This window comes from Lutra lutra, chromosome 3 (genome assembly GCF_902655055.1).
Source record: "Lutra lutra chromosome 3, mLutLut1.2, whole genome shotgun sequence".
NCBI classification, from domain to species: Eukaryota; Metazoa; Chordata; class Mammalia; order Carnivora; family Mustelidae; genus Lutra; species Lutra lutra.
Window position 1 is genome coordinate 33441711 of NC_062280.1, and position 16667 is coordinate 33458377.

At 43.4% G+C, this 16667-nt stretch overlaps 1 long non-coding RNA gene across 2 annotated transcripts in view; it reads right to left on the bottom strand.

Moving 5' to 3' along the window:
- LOC125095126 (uncharacterized) overlaps window positions 1-15801 on the bottom strand; it is a 51892-nt gene extending 36091 nt beyond the window's left edge. The window contains exons 1-3 of one of the 2 annotated variants that reach the window (XR_007125793.1): window positions 15755-15769; window positions 5973-6054; window positions 4334-4510 (exon numbers count right to left, since the gene is read on the bottom strand). This is a non-coding gene — a long non-coding RNA (uncharacterized LOC125095126). Of the gene's footprint in view, window positions 1-4333; window positions 4511-5972; window positions 6055-15754 lie in introns of both variants that reach the window. The other variant, XR_007125792.1, reaches the window with a different exon arrangement.
- Between the last annotated feature and the right edge of the window lie 866 nt (window positions 15802-16667).

Genomic DNA, 16667 nt, shown 5'->3' on the forward strand with positions numbered 1-16667 from the left:
GGCTAAAGGAAGCCAGGACGAATCCTCTTTCTTTTCCTTCATTCTAGATTGTTCCTCTGCATTAGGCAAGTAAGGAGATATTTTTATTCTTTTCCCTAACACGTTTGAAAGACTGGGGTGGGCCTCGTAGAGCAAAAAAAAGAATAATTCTTCCAACACAGGTCAACCTTCCTTGTGCTGAATCTCACACGTGCCCTTGCAGATAAAGCTCCAGGAAGGGGCCCTATTCCTTTTCCTTTCAGGGATGTTCACGAGAGTGGGGCCGGCAGTGTTACCAACCTATTTATGCAAATCCGACCAATCAGAGTTGACATTCCACGGTCTGGCGAAGTGAATAAGCACAAATTTCTGTATACCAGCCACGAAATCATATCTGACAATTCAGTTCAACACCCCGATTTACCAGGACCCAGGAGATCCTTTTATCAGCCAATCAACAAGTATTTATTTACTGAGTGCCCTCAGGGTGCCTGGGTTCTGGACGGAGCTGCTTTTGTGAGCAAGCAAGCAAAAGTGCTGCCATGAAAATAGAAATTTAATCACTTGTTCATCCAAGCATTTCCAATACACGTTTTTGTGAATGACTAACAGAGTAGCTGCCGCAAAGGCAGCCTGCAAATCTCAGCCAGAGCCCCTGAGAGGAAAGATGACTCACCCGCACCTGACGCTCAGCCTCTGTTTCTTTCAGAGTAGGAATGGAATGGTAATGTCCCGGCTTGAACGACCCAGATGCCCTCCTGAATCCCATGCGGGTCATAATGGCTTTCTCCCCCACCTGGCAAATGATTATTTCAACCCAGAGAAAGTTTAAACTGTGAAAACTCTAATTTTCGTTGTCAAGCTGACTGAAAAACTGGCAAAAGGAGTTTTTCTTCTGTCAAGCAATAATTTTTTGAGTTCTTTTCCTTTGGAAAATGCTGAAGGATGGGGCGCCTGGGTGGCTCAGTGGGTTAAAACCTCTGCCTTCAGCCCAAGTCATGATCTCAGGGTCCTGGGATCGAGCCCTGCATCGGGCTCTCTGCTTGGCGGGGAGCCTGCTTCCCCCTCTCTCTCTGCCTGCCTCTCTGCCTACTTGTGATCTCTCTCTCTGTGTCAAATAAATAAAATCTTTAAAAAAAAAAAAAAAAGAAAAAGAAAAAGAAAAGAAAATGCTAAAGGCATACAATGTTTTGTACTGACTTGTGTCTTAGTTCTGGCTGCTCTAACAAATATCATTGGAAGGGGAGGTGAACCATGAGAGACTATGGACTCTGAAAAACGATCTGAGAATTTTGAAGGGGTGGGGGGTGGGAGGTTGGGGGCACCAGGTGGTGGGTATTGTAGAGGGCACGGATTGCATGGAGCACTGGGTGTGGTGCAAAAATAATGAATACTGTTATGCTGAAAAAAAAAAAATTTAAAAAAAAAAAAAAAACAAACAAACATCTGTTTCTCACAATTTTGGAGGCTGGGTGCCTGCAAATCAAGATCAAGGTGCCAGCAGATTTCCTGTCTAGTGAAGACCTTCTTCCTGCTTTGCAGAGGGCTGCCTTCCTGCTGTGTCTTCACTCCTGCTGTGTCTTTACAAGGTGGAGAGCAAGCTCTAGCCTCTTTGTTTTGTAAGGACACCAATCCCATCAACGGGGCTCTACCAACCTGACCTTATCTAAGCCTAATTAACTTTCAATGGCCCCACTCCAAATACCATCACTGCTCTGTGTGGGATATTCTGCGGGGACCAAACTCGTGGTCTGGAACAACTTGCTTGACCACTTCCAGTTCGCCTTTCACTGCCAGATTTCCAAGGAATTTACCAGCTTACATATGGGGCAATGCCATCCCTCACTCTGATACTTATTCAAACAGAGGTTCAAGTGTGCCGAGTAAGCCCCGGGTCACAATTCAACAAATCTCTGACACCCCTGCGTAAATAGTCAAACAAATTTGCTCTTGGAAACTTCTGGCTATTTCAGCCGCCCGGGTATTTGTCTTAGGGCTTCCCAGCCAGGCTTATCTCACTACTTGGTCGCCTGGGCGGCGCCATCTCTTCTTCCCAAGGAGACTGGATATCTAATTAATCTAAAATGCTGATGTCTACCACTGGTTTTCTTGTTCTTCCTGGGAAGTTTCAATTCAAGTCATGTATCTGGCCACTGCAGTACTTACTGATCACTTAGTGCTTTGAATTTTTATTGCATAAGCATTGTTATCACTCTTGGAGCATTTTTTCCTATATTAACTTTTCATCACATCTTATGATTTGTTTTGTGACTCTTGAGAGAGAGAGCCTTATTTTATCATTGTCTTAATTGTTTTTATTCTTTTAATTAGAGCATCCCTCACAATGCTTTGCACTCAGGTTCATCCAGTAAGACTTTGTGAGGCTGAGTTGAATTTACATGATGGTAACTTCTGGAACTATAGTCTAAGGCATAAATATAATAGAAGCATTTCAGATATTCTAGCAAGTGGGTAGGAAAGATAATTTGGTGTTAGAAGGATTTTGAGGCCCTTTAACATAACCACATATATGCTATTGATGCAGAAAACTATCCCTAATTACTGCTAACTCTGCCCCAGCTCTGGCCTCAATGTGACACCGTCACCCAAATCCACACAGTACTAATTAGTAACAGGAAACAAATTATTAATTCACTAAATTATAGTGAGAAGAACCCAGACTATGAACTTGGCACTAGCAGAGGGTAATTCTTTCCTGTGGCAGAAGTTTGCTAAGGAAAGCAAAGTAGCATGAGAAGTAGATGCCTGATGAATATTGGATAAGAGCTAAACTGAGCTATTTCCAATGGACTTTGGACAGCTCATGCATGATCTTTCCCTTCTTTAGATGGATCACATTGTGGTCACATGGAATTGGAATCTCAATCCTTTAGGAAATGCCTAGAGTCACCATGACAAATTCTTACTCTTCGACTTTCTTTTCTAAAGTTTATATAAATCTGCATCTTCTGAATACTGTATCTTCATCTTATTTCAAAACTCTCCAGGGCACCTGGGTGGCTCAGTGGGTTAAGCCGCTGCCTTCGGCTCAGGTCATGATCTCAGGTCCGTGGGATCGAGTCCCGCATCGGGCTCTCTGCTCAGCAGGGAGCCTGCTTCCCTCTCTCTCTCTCTCTCTCTCTCTCTCTGCCTGCCTCTCCATCTACTTGTGATCTCTCTCTGTCAAGTAAATAAATAAAGTCTTTAAAAAAAAAAAAACCAAAAAACTCTTCACCTGTTCCCCATGTCCCTAGGACAGCATTTCTGTGCTACTTGTTATTATCACTCTCACTGGGATTCTGCCTATTTCCTACCTGGAGGACAACTTCCTGATAGCCCTCTCTTTCTATGCTCAGTCTGGAAACTCCCAAATCTGGGAGTACATCAAGAAAGTGAGACAGTTTTTGAAGTTTATGCTAAGGAGATCCAAACTCCAGGCATCTACTGGAGAAAAAAGGGAGCATCATAAATAATTATTGGAGATCAGACAGGCAGATGGTGTATGGTTATTATGTATAGAGCTGTAGGGCAGCAGGAGGCTTAGAAGGGAGCAATCATTAAAGTAGGAGGCATAATGGCACTCGATTTTAACTCTATAAAAGTCAAATGTATGATGGTATAATAAGAATCCCAATTATTTAAAAAAAAATAACCTGAAGTGAAATAACTTGATTAATGTCACAGCTTGAAATAAAGCTGAAATTTGAACAAAGTTCTATCTGATTCATGCTTCCCTGCACTTCTCATTATAGGCTGAGCCCAAGTGTTGTTGAGCTCCAGGATTCAGCCACTGTATTCCTATTGACTTTCTACTGGTCTTCTGTAGGATGTCTTTCTCTGACACAATATTGATTTCAAATTGAGTTGTAAAAGTCAGAGAAATACATGCATGAAATATCTTGAATGTTATCTCACCTTATACATTTGCTTCCTTATCCTCTTCTTTTCTTTTTTTTTTTCCCCTTATCCTCTTTCTAAAATAGATCAAGTCAAATGAATTTCCCAACATATGTATAAACTAATGTTCCTACAGCTTGAATGAACCTTCATTTTCTGGCCCCACAATCCATCCAACAGAATTCCTACTGTTTTTTCTCCCATTCCTCTCTCCTGAGATCTCTGAATGTCAGTAATTCTGCAGGACCCTCCTCCAAGCCCTGAAACTCCTCAGAGGATCTGACCCAACTCTGGAAGATTCCTCCTCCAATATTCTAGGTTCTAATAACTCCAATAAATTCCCTTTGTTTCCCGAGAGTGGTAAATATTTCCTGCAGCTAGTATTCATTAGCATTCCCTTTTAGCCTTTTCAACCTTCCATCATGTGTAATGACACCAGACACTGGAATCTTTCTACCTCTGGCTCACTTGTGTCTTCGTAAGGAACCTAAATAGTTGGTATCCCTGCTCGCCGAAGTCCAATCAGCACAACACCATCAATGGCATAGACTAGCGTGTTATTCCTCGGAGTGTCAAGATGTTCAACCTCTCTACAGACAACACTGTGGCAGACAGTAGGAGAGTTGACACAGCCCTGAGTCTAAAAGGAAGGAAGGAAAAATAAAAGGGAAGAAGGAAATAAAGAAGGAAGGAAGGATGGATGGAAGGAAGGAAGGAAAGAAGGAAGGAAAGAAGAAGGAAGGAAGGGAGGAAGGAAGGAAGGAAAAAAAGAAGGAGGGAGGTGAGGAAGAGAGAAAGAGAGAGAGGAAAAAAAAAGAAAAAGTGACAAGAAACAAAAAACCAATCCTGCTTTGAATACATTCTGTACTGTAAGTCACAGGTGGGGTGCTTTTCAACCTTAAATAGTGATATCTTTAATCAAATGTTCCTTGCTCCTGGTTTATCAGATAAAACCAGATAAGAAGCCAATACAAGAGGGATGAGCTCAAATAGGAGCTTGATGGAAAACATGAGATAAACTTTTGGCTTTGGCTCCTATAAATTCCCTGGGGCTGCTGCTATATTTGGTCTCCTGAATTCAAGTCCACATCATAAATATGTTAACTAAGAGGAGCCTGATGGAACTGATATACTGGCTGCTCCTGCCTTCCCGGGTGTAATTCACACGTCAACACCAGTTATTCTTACTTTTCTGCGTCATTCCCTCTCCAGGGACAACTTTAAATTATCTGTGGGTAGACAGTTCAGCCAACTGAAAGTAAAATTGTTAAATTTTCATAAAACAGATCCTGTACAAATAAAGAAAGTGGGCATAAAAACACCTTGTTCTCTTTTTGGAGTATTTTTATTCTATTTGCTTCCTCCCTTAACACAACAGCCAAGGTCATTCAACCCAGAATGGGCTACGTGCTGAATATATGCTCATACCTTCAGAAAATATTTAGTGACCATTGCCATGTACCCTCCCTGTATACTAAGCTCTAAGGATAAAATGACCAAGACAGAGCCCCAGGTATTCAGGAACTTAGAATCTAGAGAGAAATAAAGAAAAATAGGCAAGCAATATGAAATGCTAAGACAGATCTTTCCTGAGTGAAATAAGTCAAGCAGAGAGAGTCAATTATCATATGGTTTCACTTACTTGTGGAGCATAACAAATAGCATGGAGGACAAGGGGAAATAGAGAGGAGAAGGGAGTTGAGGGAAATTGGAAGGGGAGGTGAACCATGAGAGACTATGGACTCTGAAAAACAATCTGAGGGGTTTGAAGGGGCGGGGGGTGGAAGGTTGGGGGAACCAGGTGGTGGGTATTGGAGAGGGCACGGATTGCATGGAGCACTGGGTGTGGTGCAAAAACAAGGAATACTGTTACACTGAAAAGAAATTTTAAAAAATGTGGATTCTGAAGCTTTTCCCATGTAGAGCCTCTGATGTAATAAATCTGGGATGATACCAAGATATGTGTATTGGAAATAAACTCTGCAGGTTTCGACAGGCAAAAAAAAAACAAAAAACAAAAAACAAACAAACAAACAAAAAAATGCTAAGACAGAGAAGTAGTAGAGAATATGAAAGTACTAAGCCTGAGTACTCACCACTGAGGAGGGGCAGGAGGGATCCCCACTGAGTGAAGGTAGGCAGTGATCAGAGAAGGCCTCCTGAGGGTGATATATAACACTGAGATAAAGATGTTAATATCAGTCTTTTCTTCAACAAATATTTTTGAGCGTTTCACCTACACAGCATTTTTATAGGCCCTGGGGAGACAATAATGACTTAAGACAAAATTCCTGCCCTCCGGTAGCTTACTGAGACAGATGTACATTCTTTTTTTTTTTTTTAAGATTTCATTTATTTATTTGACAGAGAGAGAAATCACAAGTAGGCAAGAGGCAGGCGGGGGGGGGGGGGGGAAGCAGGCTCCCCACTGAGCAGAGAGCCCCATTTGGGGCTCGATCCCAGGATCCTGGGATCATGACCTGAGCCAAAAGCAGACCCTTTAACCCACTGAGCCACCCAGGCACTCCAACAGATGTATATTCTTGATTGAAGTAGTAGTAACAGCTAAAAGAAACTAAAGCAAAGAAAGTGAAGAGATAGGGATAAATTGTAAATATAAATACAATTTATTTTAATAAAAAATAAGGAAATAGAAAGTGATTGAATAGCCAAGAAAAGCCTCCTTTTTTTTTTTAAGATTTTATTATTTATTAGACACAGAGAGAAAGATCACAAGTAGGCAGAAAGAGAGAGAGAGAGAGAGAAACAGGCCCCCCAGCTGAGCAGAGAGCAGATGTAGGGCTCGATCCCAGGAGCCCGAGATCATGACCTGAGCCAAAGGCAGAGGCTTTAACCCACTGAGCCACCCAGGCGCCCCAAGAAAAGCCCCTTTGATTAGCAGGCATAAAAATAGAAATGAGCAAAGTGAGGAAGCCAGACCATTGGCTCTTTCTTGCCAGTTGGTGGTTATAACAAATCATACACAGTTATCTGGAATGCAATACAGCTAGTGCTGCCCCCATGTCTGGGGGCTTGCTTTGGTGGCTCCAGTGATCTCGGCCACACTCACAAACCGGGGGTGAAGTCCAACATGGCCACAGGAAAACAGACAAGAGGAGAGTGACCTGAAGACAGAGATGTTGACAGAAGCCAGATTCATGCAGATTTGATGTAAGATGTAATGGGCAGTTTTTGGAGACTTTTGAGAAAAGTGCCATGATGCAATTATTATTTGAAAAAGATCACTTGTTACTCTAGGATAGACTTCAGTGAAACAAAAGTGGAAGCCACCAGCTAAGGGGTCTTTATGATATTCTGGCAATATATTCTGATGGCTTGAATTAGGGTAGTAAAGGCAGAGGTGATGGAAAGAGATTTTGAAGAATCTTTTGAAGATAATCCAACGTGTCTTACAGGTGGACTGGATGAAGTTAAGTCAATGAGAGAAAGAGATAACCCAAAAGAGGGTTCTGCAAGCTGGACTCATCACTCAGCCCTACAGCAACGTAGAGTGTGTTCCTTTTGTTGTCCCAGACACTTGTCCAGAGGGATAGCATTGCCTCTCTTCTGCTACTTTCATGGCACCAGCAGATTCAACATAAGATGGTGTGTTCCTCACCCCTGATTACCAGTGGAAAGATGAAGTGTGAGCTCTGTAAAACTATTTCACCTCTTTAATTTTTAAGTTCCTCTTTCAAATGAAAGTAATCAAGGCACCTGGGTAGCTCAATCAATTAAGCATCTGACTCTTGATTTTTGGCTCAGGTCATGATCTCTGGGTCATGGGATCAAGCACCACATTCAGCATGTAGTCTTCTTGTCCCTCTCCCTCTGTTCCTTCCCCACTCATGCTCTCTCTTCTTCTCTCTTTCTCAAATAAATGAATCAATAAAATTTTAAAAATATATAAAATAAAGTAGAAGTAATCGCTGACATGACCAAATGAGGATGTGGAGCAACAGGAACTCCAGGAACAGCAACATTCATTACTGATGCAAATGCAAAATGGTATTGACCACTTTGGAAGACAGTCTGGCAGTTTCTCTAAAAAGTAAGCATGCTGTCCTTCAGTAAACAAAGGGATAAATGAACTGCAGTACATCCAGACAACAGAATATTATTCAGCACTAAAAATAAGTGAGCTATCAAGCCATGAAGTCATGAAGGAAATTTAAATGTGATTTACTAAGTGAAGGAAGCCTACCTGAAAAAGCTATGTCCTGCATGATTCCAACTCTATGACATTCTGAAAAAGGCAAAACTATGTAAACAGTAAAAGGTCAGTGCTCACCAGGGGTGAGGTGGGGGAGAAATGAATAGGCAGAGCACAGAGGATTTTTAGGGCAACAAAAATACTCTGTATGTTATCACAATGATGGATACATCTCCTTATGAATTTGTCTAAACTCACAGAGTACACCACACCAAGAGGGAAGCCTAAGGTAAACTACAGATTCTGGGTGGTTATGATGTATTAATATAGGTTCGTCCTTTGTTTAAAAAAAAAAAAAAAGGAATGTATCATTCTGGTGAGTGAGGTTATGCCTGTGCCAAGGTAGGGAAAAATGAAAAATATCTATACTTCCCTCTAGATTTTGTTGTAAACCTAAAAATGTTCTAATAAAATAAGTTCTTACAAAATAGTGAAGTAAAATGAGGGTAATAATATCCACTTTATACTGTTGCTACGAGACTAAGTGAGCACCTTCTGTGGGCAACACCCTCCCCTAGGGGTGCCATCTTTACACGGAGTGAAGGCAGCATTCTCCATGAAATATTAGTTCTCTGGGTTGTTAGTAAGTACTCTCTGGGAAAATGTTCCTATATTCAAATACATTTGTAACACACCAAGTTAAAATGTCTCCTCACAGCTGGGGATTCCAGAGCCTGCAACAGGCTCAGATGTATGGTGACTTTTAAAGCAATTTTTAGCACAGGACCTTATTTTCTAGAGTATCTCTTTCAGCAACTTAGATGTGTCACATCCTGGGAAGTACTGTGGTAAAAGCAGCATATTCTAGGGGCCCCTGGTCAACACTCAGCAGAAATAATCATTAACCCACTCACCTCTCGGGTGTGATGAGGGAGGAGATGGGTGGTGTGGAGGAGTGGACTCTGAGGTCAACTCCAAGAAGTCAAACGCCAGGCAAGGTGCTAGAGTCACATGGAACTGGGAGGGCAGTGCAATCAGGGAGTTTGAGGTCAGAGATCAGAGGTGAAACCCCAATTCTAAGAGCCCCAAAGCTAGGAGAACTGGGAGAATGGAGGAGTATTGAACACAGGGCGTCAGAGATGCCTATCTTTGGTTTGGCATTTTCTCTGTGGACGAAGGGTAAGGTCTTTAAGAGGTAAGGACTGATTTGCATGGATTTGCCAATGGACAGAAATGGGTCACTTTGCACCAAGGCAGGTGCAAGGCAGGTACCTCTTTTAGAGCAGCAAACATGTAGAGACCCCTTGGAGGTAGGCGGGTGGTAAGCAGGGCTCAAGGCAGGAATTGGGGAGAGGAACCCAAGATGGACCCCAAGGGTGAATATCTTGTTTCTCTGTGTTGCACAGGCTCAGCTGGAGCCCCCCAAGGTTTCTCTCATCCTAGGTCACAAGTTCACAGAGGAGTCCCATGCAAGACCTAGGGAGCTCCAAAAACAGCCAGAACTTTGAAGCACCTGAAAGATACAACCGCGTTCCTCTCTTGCCCTCTTCCTATGTTCGAAGTTCCATTCTTCCATTTCGAGTGTATTCTTGGCCGATCTAGAGACACACAGAAGTCCATTTTTAAAAACATCGTGAGCCAGGAATTTAGGCTTTCACTCAGCTGTTTCTCTGGCAAAGTTCTTCAACACATTTATCATCTACCCACTCACCAGTATCACAAATCAATTTATTTTTCGACTGCGGTATGGATGTCTCAGAACGATGTCACTGCAATAGCTCCATCCTGCTCATCTAAGTACCCATAACTGGGTTTAGCTGACCTTAACTGAGCACTTTCTAATGCTCAGCATTGAATCAAGCTCCTACAAGCTTTATTTCATGTAATTCCCACAAGAGTCTTAACAAAGAGGAGGGGATTTTCCCCCACTGCCACCCCCTCACCCCGTTTTACTGATGAAAATATGGAGAGGTTGGACAAAATCCAAGATCCCACAGAGATTAAGTGGCAGAGCTGGGATTCGAACCAGCTCCAGCTTAACAGCCCTGAATCCCAGACACTGAACAAGAAATTCTAGTCTAACTCCAGCACCAAAGTAGGAATCTGAAGATGTGGATTCCAGTTCCAACTCTGCAGTTCATCATCCAAATGGGAAAGTCACTCACTGAAAAGAAATTTATTTTACATTTATTCAAAATTTTCTCATTTATAATAAAGACAAGGGATTATGAGATGATCCTATCTAAAGCCCTGTCAACTACAAGAGTCTGTAGTTGTTGTGCTTGTTTTTTCTAAATTTAGTACACAGATAAAAGGGTACCCATTGCAGTTTTCTTTCTGAAAATAGTTGCAAAGAAAGGTTTTGGATTTTTTTTTTCCCATTCAGCCCTTTGAGGCCATCTTGGACATTCCTCTGGAACGCTTGCCCTTGCACGCCCAGAATCTGTCCCCCTTCTCCAAAAGTCTCTCATTTCCTTGTAGGCAATTTGTACTCTGCCATGGGGGGCCCAGGGCACAATCTGGGCCATAGGGTGATTCTGAGCAGCCGCTTTCCTCTGTTGAGTTCTGCCCTTCCTCAGGCGGGTTTCCTGTACTCTCCATCAATATGGTGTGCTCTCTGATGGCCGGCCAACCGTTCTCCCTCCTCTCCTTCTCTTTTTTCTTTCTGTTCTATTACTTTTCTTTCGATTCCTTTCTCTTTCTTTCTGAATGAATCTTTTGAAATTGCCTTTGAATTTGGTTGATATTACCCTCAAGAAAACCAGTCTCATTAGATCAACATGCCTTATTTTCACCTAAACAAAGGTTTGCACCTAAGTCAAACCTCCACTATATTCACCAGACCTGATGTCCAAAACTTCCAAGTATCAAATTGTTGGCCAGCGATTCGAAATCGGAAGATTTGGGAAGAAATCCCATTGTTGCCTCCTAACACCTGTGTGACCATGCTCAGGTCAATCACTTCCTGTGCCTCGGTTTTCTTAGCTGTAAAATGGGAACAACCCAGACTCAGTTAGCGAGTGAGGACACAAACAGCTGTCATATGGTGGGAGCTCAATATTCATTTGGTCTTTAAGGGGCTGAAAGTGTGGTATTCTGTAGGCGAGTTCCAGAAGAGGAATTCCAACACGAGCATGAGCCATAGCAGCAGAAAGGACTAAGCATAGATCTTTGCAGCATGAGGTCCGTGTTCATTTCGATCTTACACTCCAGCATTTCAGCTTCAAAAACAGTCAGAAACTAGAGGTGCTCTGAGTGGCTACTGAGCCCAGCTCTGCTGAGCCTTTTACCTGGGCTGGTTTCCTTCTGGCTATGCCACACCAGCCGGCAAGCAAATGAGGGAAGAATGCTCTGTGGTTGTTTCTTCAGGACCACCCTGGCTCAGAAATTGGGTCCCCTGTGGACCTCTCCCAGCCCAAGATTGTTGCTCTATTACAAACTCCTTGATTCTTGTCCATGAGCATGATTCACTCCAAGTTCTTTTTATATTCCAGTGAGGAACTACTAAATAAGATGTATATGAATGGGCAAGTGGATGAGCAAACAAAGAAATGGATCAGTGAAAATCTTCCCATATTTTCTGGATCAAACATATGAACAATGTCTATCCCTGAGCCCTTACCTTATGTCACCACTATGCAGCCCTGGCTATGATTAACTCCTGTTTCTTTGTGTGTGAGCTGTCTGGCCTGAATATGATCTCATCTGACAGAATCATGAAACGAACTCTTTGAAGCTGCCTCACCAACTCTATTTCTGTCACTATAAATGCGGAAAAGAGGTGACTATGACAAAATAATAGCCAGAAGTATTATGACTCTACATGATTTCTAGAGTTTTTGGTTGTCTGTTAAGTTAGGAGAGACAGAGGTCTAAAAACAAACAAAAAAAAAGGCTAGACAAAATATAAATATAAACCAAGCTGTCATTCTGCATAGAGGCACATATTTTTAAACTTGAGTAAAAATAATATTAGGCTAATAAATATAGCATGATATTAGGATAATAGATGTAGCAATGTGTGTTTTTTAAATTTTTTGTTTCTTTTTAAGAAGGGAACCAAGAAATTGTAGATTCAAGTCAACTCAACAAAATAACAAGCATTAATTGGGAAACTACTGTCAATTTATTCATTACCCAATCAGGAAATAAAAATCTTTCCCTACTTAACGCCAGACTGTGGGCTGTGGGCACAAGGGGCCAATCTCTTCCTTCCCAGGCTCCTTACAGTTTAGTGGGGGGTCTGATGCATAGTCTGGCCAGGGAAGCTACTTAAGAGCTGTGCTGATGGAACACAGAGGATGAGGCATCCTCCTCCACCTCAGAAGGTATGGGAGGATGACCCATAGGTCCTACAGATGAGAAAGTATCCTCTGGCACATCATGGAAAATGGAAATTTGGGGGAACCATTGCCCACCAGGCTCTCTTTAAAGCTGTGTTCTAGGGGCTGAGAACATGGGTCCCTGCCCTCAAAAAGCATACGTCCTAGTGAGGGAGAAGAGGCAGGGGATAAGTGCAGAGATACATGCAAACACAGGTAAATAAATAGGTCAACAGCCAAACAAAGCCAGAGGATAATTTCAAATAATGTGCATATTATAAATAAAACAAAATGGGGTTATAGAATGAAAGTGACAACTGGAGGGATCAATGAAGGACTCTCTGAGGAGGTGGCATATAAGCTGTAGCTTCTAAACATGCAAAATTGTGGAAGAAAGCAAGAGCATATCACATGTTGGGGGCACCACTGAATGAGGGGCACAATGATGGGTGAGGCCAAAGAGATGGTGGCAACACAGAGTCCCATACCAGGGAGCTTGGACATTATCTTAAGGGCACCAGGGAACCACAGTAGGATTAAGGATAACACAGGGGACAGATCTGACCTATAGCTCAGCAGTGCTGTGTTCAATCACTAAGAAATCACTGGCACAGAGCCTGGGTTAGAGAATTCCTCTCAAGTCTTCATTGCAAAGACTGAAACAATCAATCTGGTCTCCTTCTCTGAAAAGAGCCAACAATGTAAATGATATCTAATGTCTTTCATCAGAACAAAAATGTAACCCTGATCATATTCCTGGCCAAGACTCTGAAGCCAGACTCTTACAGAAATAGCCACAAAGATTCCATGTAATGAAATATATACAACCTCCCTATGGTATCCAGGTTCAGAAGGACATAGAAATCAACTAAAGAGCATAAGAATCCCATCCACCCACACGATACTCTGCAGAAAAGGAGGAAGGGGTCCTGGAGGCTTCCAGGAGAAAGAGAAGCTTCCTGAAGTGAGAAGAGTGTGTCCTGAGCTAGGACATGTTCCCAAGTGGGTTGTGTGACCTTGGGTGTAATTTCCCAGCTACGAAGCGTCCTGAGAGCCAGAACACAGGAATCAGGAGCTGTCAGGGTCCATTCCTTAAGCCAAGACCCTCACATTCAAGGCAGAATATCACGAAGTTTTAATATGCGTAGTTTATCCCTAACTGCATGGAGCATTCAGGAGTGAGAAGAAGGTCTGTGAGCCTGGCAGGCCATAATGGCTTCCTACGATGGGCAAAATGCATCACCCAGATCTGTGGTCCTGGTGAGGTATCACTTTATTTGTGGTAAAATATCCTCTTAGGTGAATCACTTAATAGTTACCAAGCAGTCTTCTCTCCTGAGCACTTAAATTGCTCTCAGTCCTTTGAACGATTAACCATTGCAAAGATCACCCTTGCCATGGAGATGTTCCCATGTGTTGAGTTGTTGCTTAGATCGGATGGCTGTGAAAAGGCCCAGATGGTAAAAATACTGGGCTCTGTGGGCCAAGCAGTCTGTCTGCCCTGCCCCTCACTCCTCCTCCTCCCCTTCCTTCTTCCCCTTTTGAAAATAGTTCATTATACTGCACACCTGAAACTAATATAACACTGCATGTTAACTAACCAGCATTAAAATGAAAACTTAAAAAAAAAATGAAAATAGTTTAAAACCTTGCAGACCGTCCTTATTTTCCTGGCCATACAAAATCAGGCCACGAGACTGGACCTGGCCCATGGACCGACTTGCTGACCTCGGCATTCGATTCTCAGAGTCCCTGGGTCAAAGGACAGTGACAGTGTTATTTACACACACTGACAAACTCTTCTTCGGCAGACTATGCTCTTCAGCTGTGTCATCCAACACTGGGAATTACATTTGGTGTTCCTTTTTCTGCTAAATAGGATTTGCATTTTTGTGAAAGAATTTGCTAGGGATTCTTATTCATTCCTTCAAACATGCCAATCTTACTGAAACTTTCAAGAGTTTGGAAATGGGGGCGCCTGGGTGGCTCAGTGGGTTAAAGCCTCTGCCTTCTGCTCAGGTCATGATCTCAGGGTCTTGGGATCGAGCCCAGAGTTGGGCTCTCTACTCAGCAGGGAGCTTGCTTCCTTCCCCCTCTCTCTCTGCCTGCCTCTCTGCCTACTTGTGATCTCTGTCAAATGAATAAACAAAATCTTAAAAAAAAAAAAAAAAAGAGTTTGGAAATGGAGCACCTAACCCTAAAGAATTAAAATACCTCATTATGTCTTTTTTTTTTTTTCTTTTTTACTGTCCTGTGGAGGGACAGCTCACCAAATCATATAAGAGAAAATGTCACATCAGACCTTCAGCACACTGAGGAGATTATACTCCAGAAAACACTAGCCTGTGGCCTTTCAAGTGTGTGCAAAAATGAGCTTTATTATTTGGGGATAATGCTGACTATGTCAAAGAAAAAGGCTATTTTAAATCGAGAGTTTGTCCATGATTAAAGTTTTTCTTTTCTCAGTTTGCCCCTCTTGGCCTCAAGGGTGATATTAGCCTCGTCCTTGCTTTGTCTGGGAACACAAGAAATTTGTCCTGGCCAGCTACTGGCAGGGGACGGGAAAGAAGTCCCCAGGGACAAGGGGAGGAGGAGAAGCCCCCCCCAAGAGAACATATCCCAACTTCTTTGCCATAAAGAAATCATCTCCCTTGAATAGAATATCTGAGAAATCGACACAAAATGCCAACCTCTGCTCCAGTCCCTTTTCTTTGTTCTAGCTCCTGAAAGCTATTTTGAACAGCACAAACCCTCTTCCCAGAGATACAGTTAGCCTAGCTCTCCTGCCGCTTCTCAGATAAATCCAGAAGAGAAACCCACAGCAGCAGCTGACATGTAACAAGCAATTACTAGGTTCCAGACCCTGTACTGAGCACAGATGAAAAAACTGAGGCAAGCACAAGTTTCCTGCCCAAAGTCACACAGCTGGCAGGTGACAGCATCAGGATAGGAACTCTGAGACTCCAGGTGGAAAACCCACCTTGTTAAAGAGCGCAGGGATTCTTGGTGCTAAATTCAAGAGTTCATAAAATAGCCTATGTGGGGGCGCCTGGGTGGCTCAGTGGGTTAAAGCCTCTGCCTTCGGCTCAGGTCATGATCCCAGGGTCCTGGGATCGAGCCCCGCATCGGGCTCTCTGCTCGCCAGGGAGCCTGCTTCCCTTCTTCTCTCTCTGCCTGCCTCTCTGCCTATTAAAAAAAAAAAAAAAAAATAGCCTATGTGAAGAGATTCCCCTGGTCTGAGCTCACAGAGCGCTGACAGGGCTGAGGAAGGCCCACCTCTCCCCCAACTCCCATGCAGGTCTGCCTCTCCTGCCCCCTAGAGGGACCAGTCCTAGATGGACAAGCTGCCCTGGGCAGAGTTAGAACCCCCAAATCTGCAAAATTGCCAGTTATAGATACGTACCTGTGTTCACTTCATTTCCTTCCCTCAGGAGCATGGAGATACATTTTGTGTCAAAAGAAACAAAGCTGAGTCTCCCACCCCCCTCCGCACCCCACCCTGCCCATGTCCACCTGGCTCTCAGTGCATAATCCCAGTAAAGTGGAAAGACCCAATCTGGTCAGTGAGTCCACGGTGCCCAGCCCCCAAAACACCTTCCAGACTTTCCCCTTTTTGGTCTCCATAATTATTTGTTTGTACATACCATCGTCCCCAGTGGTGGCATCTGAATGTGCTGTGTGCTGGGAGTGCCCAGGATGATTTACCAGGACTCACAGGGCTCAAAAGTCTTGTAGCCACTGTTGCAGGTTTTGTTTTTCGTTTGTTTGTTTTTTAAGATTTTATGTATTTATTTGACAGAGAGAGATCATAAGTAGGCAGAGAGGCAGGCAGAGAGGGGGCGGGGGTGGAAGTAGGCTCCCCGCTAAGCAGAGAGCTTGATGTGGGGCTCGATCCCAGGACCCTGAGATCAGGACCTGACCCAAAGGCAGAGGCTTAACCCACTGAGCCACCCAGGCATCCCGCCACTGTTGCAGTTTATTGCAGTCAAAGGACATGAAGCAGAATCAGCACAGGCAAGAGGCACAGAAAAGACAAGGTGGCAGCTTCTGGGTGTCCCTCTCAGTGGAATCCCATGGGGCTAACCTGAACTGTGCAGCAAAATGTGCAAAAACACATTCCAAGTGCTTCCAATCAGGGAAGCGCCCCAGCCTTGGGATCTGGAAGTTTCACTGGGGATCAGTCCTGTTGGTACTCAGGGCCCATGTGACTGAGCTCAGGTCCTTGGGCTCCAGGCCCCAACCCACGGCAAAAACAAGCGTTCACCATAAATCACACTGTCAGGATAAACTTGTCTGGCCACACCGGTAAATCACCG